We start from the raw sequence: 14951 nt of genomic DNA, 5'->3' as shown, positions 1-14951 counted from the left end.
AAAGCTTCCTAATGAAGAAATCTGCCTAACAAATGATGTCATTTCTGGCAAAGCCACGAGCTAATTTGCAGGGAAGGGCCCAGCGACCCCAGCATCACCTCCCCAGGCGTGTGGAGGAGAAGTTTTCTTTCCTGGCTCTCAAGGAGGCAGGACGTGGAGGGAAGGCTGCAGTGGGGGCTGCCTGCCTTGTCCTGCCCCTCACACCCACAAGCTTCATAGCCCCACAAGCGTCCTCAGGAGCTGGGGAGGACATTCAGCCCTTGGGGACACAGCCTCCTCCACCCTCCACTGTGCCCCTGGAGATGCCAGGAGCCCATCCACTGTCACACACTCCAACACCTCTGCCCCCTTTAATCCCACTTCCAGAGGACAGAGGTGATCAGTGCAACATTCACAGCACATTTTGTTAAATACATCTCAGGATAAACTCATGTTAGGCAGTATTTCACCAGCACCCACAAGTCATTCACCCCCGCTCTGAGCCAGCAGCTGGTGGCTGGGGAGAACCATGACCAGGGAGCTGTGGGCTGTATTTCTCAGCATCTCTCACATCCCAAACTTCAGGAGGCTCTAAAGCAGCCTGGCCCACATCCAGAAGAGCCACTTCAGTATCCTGACGAGATCCAGAGCACAGGAGATCAGGAATCAGCTGGGCACCACAAGCTTCCTGACCCACTACCCTCATCCTCTGGGCACTGTCTGTTTTATCACCACCCCTGGATATCACCACTTCATGGAATAGAAGCCCACTTTCCCTATCATGATTATTTAACTCAAGATGTTAAATGTTAAGGTCAGATCCCAGAAAGCTTTCAGTGTTTTGTGGCACCCCTGGCTGGAAGAGGAGGTGGATTTGTGCTGCAGTTCTCAGCCTGTGCTGCCCTGCTCTTGCTTCCAAATCCTCTGCTGGAGTTTTTCCCTCTGTTGACTTGATTTGCACCAACTTGTTTCCTTCTGCAGAGCCCACAGGTTCCTACTCAGACCTCTTAATTACATGTTTAACATAAAACACAGGAAGAGACAGAATACAAGCCACTGCTTTGCTAAGTCATAGCAAATACAAAAAGCTGCAACTCACGAGTTGTAAAGACATCTTCACTGTCTATAATTCAGTCCTACTCTTCCTTCTCCAGCTCTCAGCCCACCCAGAGAATTTTCTTGCTGTTAAGCTCTCTCTTCCTCTGCTGTTTCTTCACCTAGTAAGCCTCACTAAAAACGTTTTTTGGCCATTTTCACTGCCCTCTTGCTCCCCACACTCATTGACATATTTTCCATTAAACACATGCTCTGAGGCATCCATAGGTCTTTGTGCTGGAAACCACTTCTGGAGCTGGAGTCCTAACCAAAGCCTTAAACCAATCCTAAACAAAAAGCCAGCCAAATCCTGACCTGCCCAGTGCAGGAGCTGCAAACCAGCCAGACACACCAAACACAGCCACTGGGATGTGGACCCAGGGGAGCTGCCTCTAGAAGAGAGGCAGCTTTTCTTTCTTCACAGATAATGGCCAAGACAGAGAGAGCAATCACCTGCAAAAATTCAGAGCAAATTTGTGACCTCTCCCCGTGGATTTTCAGAGCATTCACTCCATCCAGCTGAAGCTAATCCTTTTTCATTTACCTTATTTACAAGTACCACAACTGTGTTTGCTCAATTCCCCAGCCCTGTCTTCTGCTTTCCAGAGTGGATTCAATTTCAGCTTTCCCCATTCCCAAAAATCTCTTTGGTCAATTCTCCTCTTAACTCAATTTAAATAGCTTCAGTTAGCAGAGTTCAGTACCTTCCCATTAATCCAATATTTTCTCTTCCATGCATAATGAAGACAAGATGCAAATACATCCTGCTTCCCTCTCCAAGAACCTTATCTCCTCTTCCTAAGCCCATCAGACACGTACTTCCTCACCTTTCTGACACACTTTTCAAAAAGGTTGTCCCCCTACCCTTAATTGCTCTCATTTCACGCTGTCTGCTGCGCTGGGAGCAGCTGTAAATAAAAATCCACACTGCCCTCCAAAGCAGCTCACCAGTCCCCATGGCCTCTGCTCTCAGGGCAGACAGGATGGATTTTGTGCAGAACTACCTGCCCAGCAGGTCTCTAACGTGGAAAGGCAAATGCCACAGGCTTGAGTGTGTGTGCAGGGGCTCAGCAAAATATTTAGCTGGTAACAGACAATTCTCCATGTTCTCAGACTGCTCTCCACATCCAGCTGCATGATCACAGCAAACTGAGTCCAGGTCTTCTATAAAGTGTATTTTTACCTGTAGAGTTTTGTAGGAATGGATATCCCACTTTTGCAGCTATTCACATATCTGAGACCCAGCTGAAAACTCAATAAAGCCAGTCTGAATTGTTTCTACTTACATAAAGCTTTCAGCCAGGTCACCTCCATCCCCTATAGGAACAAACCAGGGGAGGAATTAATAAGTTTCTACAGAACTTAGCCCAGAACTGGTAAGAAGACACATTCTAGCTACAAGATCCTTTGGGATCTGAACAGCACACAGGCAGACATGAAGGCTGTGCCAAGTGCTGGGAATTTTCCTATAGACATTATTAAACAAGGAGAGGAACTGCTCCTTGAGAGCAGAGGCTCACTTCTCTTTAAATTCACTCTCAGGAGTGAATCAATGCTGCATTTCTAAGTGCAGAGTAGGAGCTCCCCAATCAGCCAATAATGAGGTTTGTCAATAGAATTACACTGGAAAACACATTTTTAGGTGTCACCAAGTGACTGGCAACGCTAACAAGAAAGATAAAATAAAACAAACTCAACAAGCTGAGGAAGCTAGAGACAAAGCTCTCCATCAGGCTGCCCACAAACAGCTCAGGCCCTGCACAGAGCAGAGAGTGGAATTTCACAGCTCTGCAAGGTGTTGCTGCAGGTTTGTATCCCGTTTTCCTAAGGCACAGGGCACTGCAGGCATGGCAGAGCAGGGACAGTGTCCAGCCTGCTTCCTCACCAGTGCTGCACTCACTGGGCAGAACATCCCTGCTGGAGAGAGCCCCTGCACAGGAGAGGAGCTGGCCATTCCACAGGTGACAAATTGTGAGGCTGAGCATTTAAATAACGTGTCCAAAGCCACAATGGGAGGATCAAGGGAGTGAATGGCACCTCAGGTCACTGCTCACCCCACAGAAGGGGAGGCTGCCACGTGTCCCCTCACTCGTGTGCACTCAGTAGGTGATTCCTTACACCACACAGCCCTATTGCAGCACCATGGTTAGAACAGACCCAAAGCCTTCAAAGAAAAGCACATTTTCAAATATAAAACCCTCTTTGAGGGCATTACTCTCGCATTCAGACAAAGAGGCAGCAATGGAGAGGCATTTGTTGAGCTTGGTCAAAGACGGATCACAATAGATTTTGGTCCCAAAAGGAAAGCTCCATCATCAGAGCATAAAAGTGGAGCTACACGGGTTCATGCAGACATCCAAAGCAGCAAGCTCCTCACTGTAGCCCAGACTCTGTAACCCACTAACCTGACATGTGATGGCAGAATAATATCAAGCTCTTAGAGAGTCCTTTTCATCAACAGATCTAAGAAAACTTTCTAAATGCTGGTTGTGTCGGCGTCTGTGAGTGCCTGGGGAAGAGGGAAAGAGCAGTGAGAGGTGTTTCTGAAGGGAGCTTTGGAGCTCCAGGTTTGATCAGTGCCACTCCACAATGGGAAAAACAGACTCAAAGGCAGCCAAGATTTGGTGGAGCCATTATTTCAGACTTCAAGGGGCTTTGAAGCAGAGCACCAGGGATTACCACAACTTTTACTACAATTACTTTTAAAACAATAAAACCACACGATGACAATACCTTCTGCCTCGTACATCCTCCAATATCCAAGAACTTAAAACGACCTGTCTTTTTCTGCTCCTAAAGGCACATCCACAGTGCTGTAAATGATGCTAAGCAGGCTAAAGAGACTCTAGAATGGCAATTTACAAAATGATTTTTCTAAGGTTGAGGGCTTTTCAGTGCTTTGCACAGCATATTCAAGCTTTAAAACAATGCCATCTGTCATTATGTATTTCTTGAACTAACACCAAGAGGGATGGGATAAGTTGAAAGCACCATCAGTCCAACTCAGATGTCACACCTCAATATCTGTGCAGCAACAGACCTCAGCAAATAACTTGGGTGAATCGTGATGACCACAAACTGCTTTGAGGGGTTTTTGTTTGTTTCATTTTTAAGGTGGCCATCCTACAAAATCACACATTTGTGTAAAATAGATTACTGCCAAGGTAGAACAAGTGCACTCATCAGATGCAGCAGGGTTTCCTTCCACATTTTTCCTTTAATTGCATTAGCAGAACAATGATAAAGAACTTCATTTTCAGGATGTCATAAAAGCAAGCAGGTTGAGAGCAGCAAAATAATTTTAGAGCAGAAGCATAAATATTAGGAAAAACATTTTTCACTGTGAGGGTGATGGGGAACAGGCTGTCCACAGAAACTGTGGATACCCCACCCCTGGCAGTGTTCCAGCCAGGCTGGATGGGGCTCTGAAAAACCTGATCTGGTGGAAGGTGTCCCTGCCCATGGCAGGGAGGTAGAACAAGATGGGTTTTAATGTCCCTTCTAACCCAAACCATTCTACCAATGTACATCTAATGCTGAAGTTACTGCTCAACCAAAAGTATTTTTAAATTAGTGAGTGCCACTTTCCCACAAAACTGGCAGAGAAGATGGAGCCATGTCCAGCCAGCAGGAGGAATACAACTACCAGGAATTCTGGTGGGAAGTGTCACAAGAAATCCCCTGCACAGAAGGGCTGCTGGTTTACCAGGATGGGCCCAAACCCTGCAAAAGTTCAATTTTTATGCCAGCTGAGAAGGAGCAGCGTCCAATATTGGAGAATCTAACACCAAAAAGAGGATGTTGGAAAGCAAGCAGGAGTCTGTAACCAGTCAATCAGACCATGCACTTGGAAGCAGAGAGGCACAGGCTCCAAAAATCACTTTATGCATCTTTAACAGCTTATAAATAAACCAGCACAAGAACAGGGACTGAAATTGGGTCCTTTGCCTTGGAGGCCTGCCTGTAGCACTGGTACTTTCCATCTCCACTTGGCTGCACAGAGGCTCCTGCACTTACCCTGCCGGGGTGCAGCTCGTGCCCAGCTCCCCTGAAAACGAGGATAAGGCACTAGGGAAGGTCAGATTCCCTCCCCATCCCTGTTCCTCCACCCAAATCAGCTGCTTTATCAACTATTTGGGCTTCCCAACCTCTGAACCAAGGGCCTGGGTGCCAAAAATCAGACCTGCAGATGGTGAGTTCAACACCTCCAGACTCCCCTGTTGTGCAGGCCCAGCTGGAGATGCAAGTGACCCCCCCAAAAATGAGATGTGTGAGGAAAGCAGGGCTGGGACCAGCAGCTCTTTTCTGAAATGCCTTTGCTCCCCATCACATTTATTACTACCTCACTTGTCCAACTTTAAGGGCAGGGCAATGATTTAAGTGCTTTTACTAGCCCTGTGCCAAGACTAAATTAATGATGTATATTAATAATATACAGCATTCTTAATGAAGCTGAGGCCATTTTCTGATGCCTAAAACAGTAAGCTAAAAATGACTAATTTTAAAATCAATACAAAATTCACTCCCCAGTACTACTGCTTAAACTGTAACTTTTATGCTGTGTCTTAAATATTAGATGGAAGTGGCTGCAAAACTCTGACTGAGAAAATTCTGCTCCTTCAATCTCAGAGGTGACCTGCAGGTTTACAAGTGATTTTGGACCTCCCTAGAGAACCACTGAATGCAGTGAGACACCCTTCAGAAAACAGATTATTACCTGGTAATTCATGGACAGCACATAGAGCCAAGTTCTGTGAAGCAAAGAGCTTTTTAACCAAAACAGAAGCACCTCAGAGAAAGCCACGCTACACCATGGGACAGTTTATGCCAGGTTTACCAAGTAGATGCTCACCTTTGAGTTAAAAGGTCACATTTATGCACCTTTGTCCCTCTTTTTCCCCCAGGCCAAAACACTAAAAAAGTTAATCCAGAGAGACCACAAAACACTTGCTCTGGGATTCCTCCTGGCCATCTCTGGACACAGAGGGTTTTTTAGGCTTATTGGAAGGTTTTCTTGTTTTGGTGGATCATTTTGGGGTTTGTTTTGTTTTTTAATCCATGAACACAAGCACCATGGCATGCAGCACAGTGGTATTTGTGCAGCATCACCCAAAACTGCCCACCCAGAGCTGTGGCAGGAGAGCACCCAGGGGTTCCTGAGGACATAAAACCTTCCAGGATGGGGCAAACACACAGAGAGGATGGAGCCAGACCCCTGGGCTCCCATATGGAATTCTTTCTGAGCCACATCACTGCCTAAAGTGGGATTTAGCTAAAACCATGCTATTCAACTCACTGAATAAAACACACGTGGGACACAACAAAGCAGTCAAGATGAAAATGATCCAATGTTTGAGCTAGAGAGTTGTGGACTAGGAGACCTTCATGGATATAAACATAAGATGTGAAACGTTAAGAAAGGTACCTGCTTCCAAATCTTTGAATTTCAGCTGTGTGGAAGCATTCTCATGTTTTTCTGACAAACAGAAGGTCTGTGTGTCTGTTTTAATTTTGGAAGAAATTGCTGTAGCCCCCTGATACTTTAATCTGGACAGACCACAAAAATGAAAAGGTTTCCATAAGAAAATCTCTACTGGCTTCCCTAAACACAAACACATCAGAGCAGGAGTAACCCAAAGGAAAAAAGTATTCTCCTTAATGAAATGCAAATATTAGAAACAAAATAATTTGCTTTCTGGGTGTGTCTTAGTCTCCATTATCTGAAAATAGATCTTACAGATCAAGATAAGCCAGAAAGCCATATTTTAAAATACTAAAGCCAGGTGAAACGAGTGCTGTCCCTAAGAGCATAATATCCTGGGCTAGAAATATATTTCATAGTTATAGGCTCCTAGAAATATCCAGTATTTCCTCTTATGACATGAAACCACTACTCCTTCCAGCCATGTCCCCAGCTGGTAGCAGGCAATAGAGCAGAGTCTTAAAATAGATACAGATGTAGGACACACTCTATTTCCCAAGGCAAACTGCAGGCGAAATACCATGACCATTATTTAAAAAAAGGAAGAAAAAAGCCACACAGTAAACTCACAGGCCAGAAACAGGTTGGCAATTGAGGGGCAATTTAGTGCAGGTCCATCCAGCTCCTGCAGTGACCAGCAGGGCACCACCAGTGCAGGGACACCCTCACACACCTCCCCAGGGCACAGAGGTGAGCACACACCATGCAAGCCCCAGGGAAAACCCCTCACCCACACAAATCCTCAGCTCTGGGGTCTTCACAAGCTCAGGGTGACTGAGGGAGGCACTCCCATTTGGGAGCTAATTATATGAAGCAGAGCTAATTAGAGAATGCTGGTGTTCAAGTCGAAGTGGAGAGCAGAGGGCTGCAGGAGGGGAAGTTCTGTCGTGTGTGTGTCTGGCTGAGCTCTGCTGGCCACTGAACAGCTCTGTCCTCTGTGTGTGTGTTTATAGCACTTGCATTAGCCCACTGGAGCAGCTGCTGATGATGCAGGCCTGGAGGGGGAAGAGGGCAGGACATGGGATCGAGGAATTCCCTGTGGCTGTGGCTCCAGCAGCAGCTCCAGCTCACACAGCTGCACAGAGCAGCACCAGCCCATGGAGCCAGCACAGCCCTGGCTCTCCCCACACAGCCCCAGAGGTGTGGGCAGCTCTGCAAAGCCAGAGAAACCAAGCTGGAGGCGTCCTGGTGCTGCAGAGGTGGGAGCAAGGAGCTGTGCCCAAGAAAAGACACCTCTACTTGCAGCACACAGCCCCCAGCTTTGGTTCTTGCTGTTATAGATACATGTTACATTGTTGGCTTTTTGCAAATATTAAAATGAATGTTATGTATATAAGATTAGAAATTTTTGTTGTATTAATACAGTTTCCTTTATTTCTGTTATTGATGCAACTTAGAAATAGTGGTATAATACATATATGTTAGGCTATGGCATAGTATTAAAATAAAAACTGTTTTTGTTTGTATAACCCAAAGACTGAAAAAAAATATAGCTAGAGAACCCCTGCATTGGTAAACTATCTTATCCAGATGAAGACAGCAGTGACCAGAACTCTGAGGGAGGAATTTATTGCATTTCTGGTATCAGGGAATGAAAATCTCAGTGGTGCCAAGAGGATTGATCTATTGGGAAGGGGGCAAGAGAAAACTAAACAGAAGAACACCAAAGATCCTAAGAAGAATGTATGAATATGTATGAGAATTTATGGATATGTAGTAGGGTTCTGTTTTTAAGGGACAATCCTTTGTTAGTAAGGTGTGCTCTCTTGGCTGAATGCAGAGACACCTGGCCACATCTACATACTTTATTTTATTTTTATCTCCTAATTGTCTTTTTATTAAACTTTTAAATTCTATACAAAAGTATGTGAACCTTGTTTTTCACAATGCTAAAGCCTCCCTGCATTAAAACAAGGCACCTGAAGCTTTTTGTGCTCAAACCAGCTTTGGCTGAGCCTCCCTCATGAAATTATTCTGTACAACAGGCACAAACAATCCATTTTCAGGGTGGCCTCACTGTCACACACACACTTTGTGCTGTGCACAGAGAGCTCTGCCACCTGCACCATGGATACAGCACTGTCACACCAAACAGTGCTGTGAAAACTTGGATGTCCAGGAAGAGAATCGAGCACTGCGTGTTTAATGCCAGCAAAATAAATCACATGCATGATGAACCAAGTCGTGTGAGGTAAGACAAAACCACCAGGAAATTCTGTGTGTGACTTCCTGAAATCCAAGGGTGGGTTTTGGGTTTTTTTTTCCCTAAAGCAGTATATGGGAGCCCCCAGCAGAAATGTCTTGCAAGCCCCACACGTTGGACAAACATTGCACAAGCCCCTCTGCACATCTTATCCTGAGATGGTTTTATTCAAGTATCACGCTGCCAGTCTGCATTAATGCCAGAATGTTAATATCTAGGGAAGCCAATCTGACTAAATACCATGCTGCTCTAATGAGCAATTTTTCTGTATTCACCAGCAGCAAGGCTCTGTTGTCGAATGTGGTTCTCCATAATTAGCACCCACTCGTCGCACTGCTGTGAGCTGGTGTCTGAAGGCAGAAATAAGAAGGGAAGCCCATAAAGCTGGAACCACTCCTTCAGTGGGATTTTTATTAGGGACAAGGATGTTCTAGAGCCCTTTTTAGCACAGAGAAAGGAGAGGGACTGGGGGGAAAAGCAGGGGTGTCTTCCAAAGGATAAGGGGCATCTCAACAAAGCAAATACGGGGGTGAAAACAACCACAGCTCTGCTTTGAAAGCTGTGTCTGTAGCCCCTGTAACAGGGCACATCTTCTGTTTTCAGCTCACAGGAAAGTTTCCTCTCTGAGCCAAGGAATCTCAGTGAGTTTTCCTCTCCTTGTCCAAGGGTTTTTGTGGGATACAGCAGTAAATAAACGAGCTCCTACACAGTACATTTCACCCATAGACCTTTAAGCAAAGGTTTCCCAAAGCTTTAGGAAGCAGCAGCAGCATTGAAAGGCTCTGGCTGACTCAGCAGGTGGATACATGGCTCAGAGGATGGTGTTAACAACCTGGATGGCTTTGATCTTGGGCACTGAATGGAGCACATCTCACACTCCTCAGCTCTGAGCAATTTTAGAGCCACGCTGGAGGGTTACAGAAGGGTTTTGTCTGAGAGACACACTGAGGAAACAGCATTTTGAGACAGAGAAGTACCTGAATCACCTTTGGTTGGGTGGAAGAGGCTCTGCATAACCTGTTGGCACTAGCAGTGATGTTCTCCCTGCTGTGTGTTAGCTTTCCACATCCTCCCTACCCGTGGTCACTTAATAAAGATACATAAAATGAAAGCAAAAAAAAAAATACGCTGTCATAGATTCTTCCAATTTTTTAAAAAATATTAATTTTTAGGCTTTTAGAACAGCAGCTACAACAAAATAGGGTACATTTGTGCACCAGTAAGTAAATACTCAACCATTTTAGACATATTTTCCCTCAAATCCCTGACTAATTAATTACTAAAAAGCTCAGGCTGAGGGAAATCATTATATAACCACATGTGGTAATCCTCAATACCACTTAAGAAAGGAGGAGGTGGGGGTAAAGGATCTGAGATGCTTTTTTAGTTTCCAGATTTTAGCTGTGGAACACCTGTGCTCTGTAATTGTTAGGGGGAAAGGGTGAGATTTGCAGTCAGCCATTTCAGGCATCAAAGAAGCTGCTTTTTCCTGGTAAATGCAGAAGGCAGGGTGGCTTTGTGGGGCTAGGACCAGCTCAGAGCCCAGTCCTTGTTGCTGGGCATGGAACCCACCCTCCAAATTCAGCACGAGTGGGAATGCTAATGCAAGTCTCAAATTCACTGAATTTGGTCATTTCATGGCTGAAGCTTCTGTGTTTTAAGACATAAAGGTGTTAGTCTATACTAATAATATCACCAAGGTACATTATGCAGTAAGGGGGATATGCAGGAGGGAGCCACTGGAGGCAGGTGAACTCCCTCTGCTTTGGCTCAAAAAGAATGAAAAGGATCATCGTATCTGCTAAAGTATTTGGCTGTCAGCAGCTCCATTCACAAGTAATGCACTGAAAACCTCATCTCCCCATTTATTTTGATGGTTTCAGCATTTGTCCTGTAATAAATCTTCACCCAAACCCACGCTGCCTCGACAGCATCCCCCATCTGCAAGCCAGCAATCCAGTGACAGATGAGATGTGAATTCCCTGCCCAGTTGCAGGCACGTGTTTTGATAAGTTGTGAGCTTATGGGAGCCGTGTGTACCAGCTGAAACAGCAGGTCATGCTAAATCAAATCCCTTTTGAACCCCTGATCTTCCACGTGCATGAGACCAGCTGAGTCACTGCCTGTGCAGGGAGGGAAACACTGGCCTCTGGTAGAGACACTGAGTATTTTCCAAATAAAATCTCCCCTTGATACTGGACATTCTGGTTTCCTCCTACAGGAACTCCTCTCCTGCAGGTTGAGATTATATAGCAGACAAAAAGATGAAAGAGCATAAAAAATCAAATTACTTCTATTTCCCCCTCTCCACCCACCTCTGGAAAAAAACCCAGCAAAATGGCAAGCTCTAGTAGATTATTTCCTTCCTACAAGGAGTGATGGAGAGAAGGAGAGAGACAGGGGTCCAAGTGAGGCAGGGGACATGCTGGTGGCATGGCCAGCCCCATGGCTAGTGCTGAGCTGTGTGGGGGCAAGAGGAGCAGCACAGGAGGGGTCAGAGATGCCCCTCTGGCACTGCTGGAATCAGGGAGCACACAGGGCAGAGCAGGGTGTGTCATGGAGTGTTTCCACCCCACAGGGTAGGCTGTTAAAATGCCTTTTCCCATTCCATGACTGGATCACCCTGGTGGCTCCACAGAACTTTCCCTGGAGGTTGCCTGTGTTTGCATGCAGCCAAAAATCTTATAATAGGGACTTCTTTTTTTTTTTTTTTTTTCCTCTCTCTCTCTCTCTTTCCTTCTCTGCAGATGTCTCCTGAATAAAAACCATGTCCTTGAGTTCAACCATCTCTTGGCTGGATCTTCTCCTTACTCAAGTGTCTCATTCAGCAGACATTAATGCTGGTACATTCATAAACTTGTGTTTATAACCTTCAAGTAGACATCAGACTGCACACAATGCCACCACTCATCTGGCTTCTTTTTGTAATGCTGTTGTTTTTGCTGTTCTGCTAGACCTTCTGCCATTCTATAACTTCAGTCCTCCAGGATGACACACCAGTGGGGTTAGGGAAAATACAGTTCCTGCACACACCACCTAGAAGGATTAGTAAAAGCCTAAAGATTGTTAAAACCCCTCTCCTTTCCTTTACTGTAGCAAAAGAGGGGGAAAGAGGCAGCTTGTGACTCTGCTCCCAATAGCCATCTGAACCTGATTAGTGTCCTCTTTTGGGAAATCATGTGGAAAGAAAAAAGAAAAGGTTTGTACCCAGGGATGCAAACAGAATTATACAATTGCTCCCTTATAACAATCACCCTCTGCATGTGCTGAGCTTGAGGAGCTGGTCCTTTATCCTGGTCAGCAGGAACTTTGTGCCCTGGAGATGCAAATCCTCATTCTGAATGTCCACAATGCTGGAGACGAGAGGGAGCAGTCATGCCTGGGAGCTGTCTGTTTTCCCTACCAATATTAGCTGGTCCATTAGAAGTTGTTATCTCTCCTTACCAGTTGTGCCTCATGTGTCCCCAGGCCATCACAGCTGCAGTGCTGCTCTGACTCTGAAAAACAGCTCTGAAGGCCAAGTCTGAGGTGTTATAACACCACAAAGACTGGGCTGAAGGGGGAGGGAGAATGAACACATGAACCCTTCTCCAGATCTCACTGAACCTGCAGCAGCACTCCAGGATGATATCCTGATCACTGCAAACTCCACCAGGCTTCAGGGTGATTGGGGTTTGCTGCTCATTTCATCACCAACAAGAGGGGTTTGACCCTTTTGTTCATTCAGATTGCTCCTTCCTTTCCTAAAAAAAAAATTGAGATGAATGTCTTCTCTCCTTTTTTACCTGCCCCCATTTCAACTAATGAAAAAATAAAATCCTTCTCTTACCTCCCAAAAGCCAGTGAATACCTGCACACACCATGTGCAGTCAAAGAGGCTGAGGGAGGCAGAGTTGGCTGTATGGGAAAAGTGCTCCTAGCACAGACCTATCCATGGAGACCTGATGGAATGAGGAGAATGAAATTGAAACCTGGGTGTTTGGAAGATAAATACCTTTCCCTCCCAATCAACGTCCTCACCTCAAAACGCAATTTCTGCAATGAGGATCAGGGTTTCTAAGCAGAAGCAAAGAACATCCAGTGCATGCAGCAATGGGCTGGGAAACCTAAAGATAAATGCAGAGTCCTGAGAGGAAGACATCTGGATTCTCTGGGGAGAGAGCTGTGAGCAGTGTTTACTGCAAAGCAATAGTGGCGCTTGCAAATGCAAATGTGTGTGTGAATACCCAAAAAGCAACAGACTGCAGGAGCAACACGAGCGCGTGGGATGCGACACAGCATCAGCTATATCTGCCTGTTTTCTTCTTTTTTTTTTTTAAGGGTAGGGAAAGAAAGAGAGAGTTTGTAATGCCAAGGGAATTTAGCACACTAAACCTTGTCACTATAAGGATTGATTTCTGCCTTGGGTGTTTGAAAGAAAGAAAGAAATCTATCACCCAACTAATTCATTTATCCTTCTACTTGAAGTCAGTGGCTGTCATTGCCATCAAGTGTGGCAAATGTCCTTTGATCACTGCATCGAGGGGTCAATGAAACCCCTAATAATCTAGATTTAACAGACAATTACAATGAAATGCCCTTTTAAAAAGGCAGCCTGGAAAGCCTTGCCTGTCTCTTAAGGAGCAACATGGGAATTTCAAGAGCTCTTCAAAGGCTCTGCTGTGCTAACTAAAAGCAGAGGTGGAGCAGTAGCCACTGCTGGTGCTGCTCTGTGTGAGGAGATACAACTGCTCCCCACTCATGCTCAGTCACTCTGCATTGCAGGTGGGTTTATTGTCTCCTACAGTGTCTCCACACAGCACTGATCTTAGAATACATAAGTGCAGGGTGCCCAAAATACGTTCAAAACAGGTTCAAGCCTGACTTTCCAGCCATACTTTCCAAAGAGAAATGCTCTTAAAAATGTCACCTGCCTCTCTGGTGCACATCTGAGGCACTGAGGCACATAAAAACCTGTGCTCTTGCACACAAGAACACAATCTATTGTGTCGTGCATGTACTATTATTATCAATTATTTGAGTTTCAATAAATTGAAATAGGAACCCCAGTAGTGATTTATACTCCTATATACTGAAAGCTGAGAAAAGAATATATTGTTGCCCCAAATGGCTGCAGCCTGAAAAGGCAGAGGCAGAAAGTGAAGGAGAAATGGGGAACACAAAGAAGTCATGTCAGTGGAACTGGGACCATTTACTATTTTGGTTCTGTGCACCGCTGAGAGAGGATCTCTCCTATTACATATCCATAGAGTACCAATCTCAATAGTGCCTTGACCTTGATTGATATTATAAGATGGATGTGATAATGACAGACATTTTCTGAGTGTGCTCACCTGAGAGCCATGGTTTTCTGAGGGCTGCAAGTAAGAATCAAGCTCTGTCTTGCTGAAAATAGAAGAAATTTTCTTAGGGGGGAACTGTATCACCAGTGCCAGACAAAAAGGCTGGATTGCTTTTACCCAAACACTGAACAGCCACATCTTTCACAGATGTACTCCCACTGCTTTCAATAAAATCTGTAAAAGGTTTGAACTTTAAAAAAGCTAGGAATTACATCTGAGCTCCCAAATGGCATATCTAGGTTTTTAATCTGGATCTCCTTTACAACCACACTGTTAGTTTCAAATAAACGATCCATAAACCTGGGCCCTTTTATTGTCCCTCAGTTCTGCTTTCTATAAATGCATTCATTATTTGCATGTTGTCACTGAACACTTAATACTCTCTCCCATGGAGCTGTGGAAAATTGTTATATTGGAATATATACACTACTCATTAGACGCTGTGGAACTAAACAATTAACACACATTATGTTGTCTCCTTCAGCTGATGAGGAGAGTAACCAGCAGCAGATTATGAATAACAAATATCCACATTATCAAGGAACAGCCCTGTAGAAATGAGGAGGAGCATTGCTGGATGAGCCACCTAGCACCTGATCAAAACTCGAGCAAACACTTGTGAGCACTGCTTTATCCCACTGTCATAACCCCTTCATTTTTAAACAAAAAAGCTGTCAAAGAAGATTAAAAGAAGTGCTGTGAAATAATTTCCAGCTTTGGAGGAAAAGAGGATGTGTGTTTTCACACTCATGGATGGTACAGAAGAGAGAGATGGGGTCAGGCAGCCTGCACACAGCACAGGGCTGAGAACTCTCACGCTGTGCCTCGTCTGGGGAGAGGTGTGTGCCTT

General features: G+C 45.1%; 1 protein-coding gene across 2 annotated transcripts in view; it reads right to left on the bottom strand.

Moving 5' to 3' along the window:
- Window positions 1-14951, bottom strand: part of RTN1 (reticulon 1) — a 115009-nt gene that overhangs the window by 69080 nt on the left and 30978 nt on the right. The window contains exon 1 of one of the 2 annotated variants that reach the window (XM_086892398.1): window positions 7127-7476. The exons of the other annotated variant lie outside the window; for it this stretch is intronic. The gene's annotated coding sequence lies outside the window, so the exon portion shown is untranslated. Of the gene's footprint in view, window positions 1-7126; window positions 7477-14951 lie in introns of those variants that run through there. 2 annotated transcript variants of the gene reach the window in all.

Source organism: Cyanistes caeruleus, chromosome 6, assembly GCF_971803275.1.
Source record: "Cyanistes caeruleus chromosome 6, bCyaCae1.hap1.1, whole genome shotgun sequence".
Lineage (NCBI taxonomy): Eukaryota > Metazoa > Chordata > Aves > Passeriformes > Paridae > Cyanistes > Cyanistes caeruleus.
Note: the sequence above shows the minus strand (reverse complement) of the source record. Positions and strands in the feature narration are given on the sequence as shown.